Source organism: Octodon degus, unplaced genomic scaffold, assembly GCF_000260255.1.
Source record: "Octodon degus isolate 3935 unplaced genomic scaffold, OctDeg1.0 scaffold00015, whole genome shotgun sequence".
Classification (NCBI taxonomy): domain Eukaryota; kingdom Metazoa; phylum Chordata; class Mammalia; order Rodentia; family Octodontidae; genus Octodon; species Octodon degus.
The window spans coordinates 23,250,859-23,255,382 of record NW_004524591.1 but is presented as its reverse complement, the minus strand read 5'-3'; the positions used below and the strand labels follow the sequence as shown (position 1 = coordinate 23,255,382).

Below are 4,524 nucleotides of genomic sequence, written 5' to 3'. Positions count from 1 at the left end.
ATTGCAAATAATTCAAGGGAAAGAATAAAAAGTAGAAATTATAGCACAAAGCAATTATTAGCACTGTGGGTAAAACTATCTGGCATTAAAGTTTCAGCTTGGAGCTGTGGTACTGTTTCTGGCGCTGACTTGCTGGTAGGATATCCCATAGGCGTTTAAGGAGAAGAAAAGGGCTGCTAGCCAGTATGGCATAAAATTGGATTACAACAACCCATCCCATACTTTTGTATTACAAACTTATAATTTAGCATAGTAGTAGCCTGCTGTGCATCTCAGCAGCTACACTTGGAAGATACAGGAATCAATCTCTGTGTTTACCCACTTTATATGACAAACAGAAAGGTGTATACATATGTACAAAAAATATCAAACTGGAATTTTTACCCACATAATGCTCCATCTAACAGGTTTGCCCTATTCACCTGAGTATCACAGAGGGTAAAACACATTCACATATCACTCTTATGTTATGAAAACACGTATTGTACCATAATAGTATGTGGGTGTGAGTCACAATAGCTGTACTTGGGAAAAGTGAAAACCCGTCTGTGTATTTACCCACTTGGCAGGCAAAAGGCAGGGTTTGTACAGGAGCTCCAAAGCAGCAGCTGGTAAGTTCTACCCATGAAATGCTCATTGCTAAATTTCTGTGCATTAAAAATTTGTATTATAAATAGTTTTACTTTGATTTTTCCAGTAGAAGTAGCCCAGTTAAGTGTAATGGCACATTAAAAACCACATTTGCAAGTTTTGGAGGAAGACAAATGTGAACTATTAAATTACTCATACATGGCTGATGTAGATGTTAGTCATGGAGCCAGAGTTCCTGGGCCAGTGAAATAGAGGAAGAATTGACTGATACAGAGTGTAGACCTCCTTGATTCAGATAATAAAGAAAAGAGCAATGTGAGTACATATTTGACTATTCAAAATGGTACACAATGGTCACACAACCAGATGGAACTACCTCTGAAAATATGGTGAGAATCTTGGCATGGATGAAACCTATTGGACTAAATGCCAGCAGTGCCATTCATTGTTGGAAGATTGTAACAGACTAAATGCTACAAATGTTGTCAAATACACAAATGCTGAAATGCAAGTTCAACATTCTGTATACACCAATAACCATACTCAAAAATGCATTTATTATGACACCTCACTAACTGAACTGTAAACATTCATAGGTCTGCAACATTTAGTAGGGCTTTCTCATGGTAATTGCAGGCATGTAAAAGAGCTATGGAAAAGCAATAGATATGAGCTTAAAGTTTGTAGAACAACAGTGCCATTGAGGAGATTCAGTTTCCTTCAAAATGGCTTGATGTTTGATGGCAAAACAACTTGCCAATAAAGAAAAAAAATTGCCAATAAAGAAATAATCTGACTGCTTTCTCTTCATTGTTTGAGAGATTTGTTGGTAACTATCAAATAACTTACCATCTGAAACATGACTATTGATGAACATCTTGCAGCATTTCTATATTTGCTATAGCTTTGGGCAGTTTTTTCAAGGAAAAAGCCTTTCAAATATGACATACGCATCCTCTTCCTCTCTGTGTGGGTGGCCTGTGGTTGGGAGACCACACCTTGGGAACTGCTGATAGCAAAATGTCTTCAGGAAATGCCAAAATTGGAAACCCTGTCCCCCCCACTTTAAAGCCACAGCTGTTACGTCAGATGGTCAGTTCAAAGATACCAGCCTGTCTGACTAAAAAGGGAAAATATATTGTCTTCTTCTTTTGTTCTCTGGACTTCATCCTTGTGTGCCCATTGCTTTCAGTGACAGGGCAGAAAAATGTAAGACCCTTAACTGCCAAGTGATTGGTGCTTCTGTGAATTCTCACTTCTGTCATCTGGCATAGATCAGCACACCTGAGAAACAAGGAGAATTGGGGCCTATGAACATTCTCTTGGTGTCATTGCTCAGGATTATGGGATCCTAAAGGATAATAAAGGTATCCCATTGAGGGGCTTCTTTATCATTGATGCTAAAGATGTCCTTTGTCATATCACAGTAAATGACTTTCCTATTTATTGCTTTGTGGATAAGACTCTGAGACTCATTCAGGCCTTCCAGTTCACTTCCAAACATGAAGTATGCTTGACTGAGTGGATACTTGGCAGCCATACTATCCAGCCTGATGTCTACAAGAGCAAATAGTATTTGACCAAGCAAAAGTAAGCATTGGGCCATGAGGACCAAAGCTCTTTTGTAATTTTTTTCATGCTTTAAATACAAAATGTGGGGGCCTAGAAGATAGCTCAGTAGAATAAGTGCTTGCCTGGCAAGCACAGGATCCTGAGTTCAATCCCCGGTACAGTAAATAAATCAATACAAGATGTGGCATGGGGCAGTATATGCCTTTCCTACAGGAGTTGGGGAAGCCATCTTTTCTTCCACTGGTAATAATATCCTGAGCTACATATGTTGGTGAAATTGACCATCGGGTAATGTACAATGTACCAGTATCAAGACCCATCCCATTTATTGACCTTTTGTAGTGTCTATTAAATTTGAACTGAAACCTTGAAAAAATATGACATAAAAATTTATGCCCTTTAGATACAAAGATTTACTATACTTCCATTTAGAAATTTATCCTGGAACTCAGCCACCAAGTCTTTATTTGTATAATAATAAACCAAATGTTATGAACAGACTTGTTGCTCCCATCTCCTAAATTAATCGGAATGTGACATTTGAGAGTTGGTTTACTGGTTTCCAGTTGACATTAAATTTGTACAATTTGACCAGCATCAGAACTTTACACAGGAACAATGCAGCAATTCCAAATGATTTTTTTTAATGTATTTGGTACAGGGTCTCAGTACACAGCTCAGACTCATAGTGATCCTGTTTTAGCCTCCCCAGCACTAGGATTACAAGTGTGTGCCACCACACCTGGTCTCAGTGGCCAGCTCAGAACACCCAGGGGTGGTGCCAGCATGGCATATGGTACCAGGAATCAAACCCTGGTCCCTATGCTTGCCAGGGAGGGTCTTAGTCTACTGAGCTATCTCACTGGCCACCAAATGAAATTTTGTAATTTCAAGAGTTATACAGTACAATCTTTGGATTTCAGAAAGATATAACAGTGGCTTCATATATCAAAGAAAAACAGACTGGTACTGCTGATGTCAGCATTGCTCCATGATGGGAATATTAATAGGGAGACCTCAACAAAACAGAAGTCTGAGATGGTAATTTTCTACAACAAAACTAAAAGCAGAGTCGATGTTGATCAGTTGTGCCATAGCCATGATGTCACTGGAAACCCAAAACTTTGGCCAGTGGTTGTGTTTTACTCCATCTTAAATATGTATGGTGAGATCCCCTTCGAGAGTGCTGCAGAGTGAACTTCACCTCCTTTCCAGGGCACAAGGAGTGTGTGCATGTGTGTTTGTGTGTATGTTAACACATGGGTATATGATTTTTCTAACATGATCTGACTTCTGCCAATTTAACCTTGTGAGAAAAAGGAAAATAAATGGAAAGTATCTCCATATACTATCAGTTCATTTGATTTTCCAGTTCCCTCCTTCCATCTCACCTCTGCTGCTTCGTAGAGAGATTCAGGAGTCTGAATCTCTTTTTACGATGTGTCCGATGAGTAGTAAAATGAATGAAGAAGAAAAGATAAAGGAACCTGTTTATGTTTACTATAGTAGATGTAGTAACACTCCCCCCCCCCAAAAAAAAAAGCGCTATGAGTTGGTTTTTGGAACTGGACAGGATGATTTTTTTTTCCAGTACTGGAAAAAACTTGGGACCTTATGCTTGCCAGGCAAGCGCTTGTACCACTGAGCTAATCCCTAGCCCCAGGATGATTATCCATTAAAGCTGTCTTCATCATTTTCTTCTTCCAGACTGCCTTAATCAGCATGGCAATCTAAAAGAAAAGGGGATTCTAGTGAGAAAGGGGGCACTTCCTGTCAAGGATGGTTAATCTACTAATGTGTCTTCCTTGAATACATTTGATATGATTTGGTAAAAATAGCTCAGTACTACTGGAGAAACCTCACTTAAGTAGGCAAACTTACCTTACTGTTATTGAAACTTGAAAGTTTTAATCTGTTTCTGATATTCATAGATTCTGAAAGGGAATACTTTCTACAATAAAAACCAAACCTTAAAAAAAAAAAGTTTGGCATAAATAGTTTGATAGTTTACAAAGAAAATAACAAATGCACACAGTGCCATAGAGAAATATTCTTTAGAGGACTGGAACTAAAATTCATGAGATATCATTTATAGCAGAAGACAATGAACTACACTGTCTTCTTCCCAATGAACTACACCGAAAAATTGAGGAGCAGAGTTTTGAGCTGACTGTTGAATAGGCAGCATAGCAGCACAATGACCTACTGCAACAACAAGAAAACCAAAAAGGTATTATGTGTGCCATACAAGAAAGGATGGGTGAGGCCGGAGAGATGGCTCAGTAGAATAAGCGCTTCTCTGGCAAGTGCAAGGGCCTGAGTTCAATCCCCGGTTCCACCAAAATAAATAAATAAATAAAT

General features: G+C 38.7%; 1 protein-coding gene and 1 pseudogene across 1 annotated transcript in view; both read left to right on the top strand.

Annotated features, from left to right (window-relative positions):
• The window catches only part of Exoc4 (exocyst complex component 4), a 951,164-nt gene that overhangs the window by 865,920 nt on the left and 80,720 nt on the right, over positions 1 to 4,524 (top strand). The gene's annotated exons all lie outside the window — the stretch shown is intronic.
• LOC101570486 lies at positions 1,612 to 2,185 on the top strand (annotated as a pseudogene).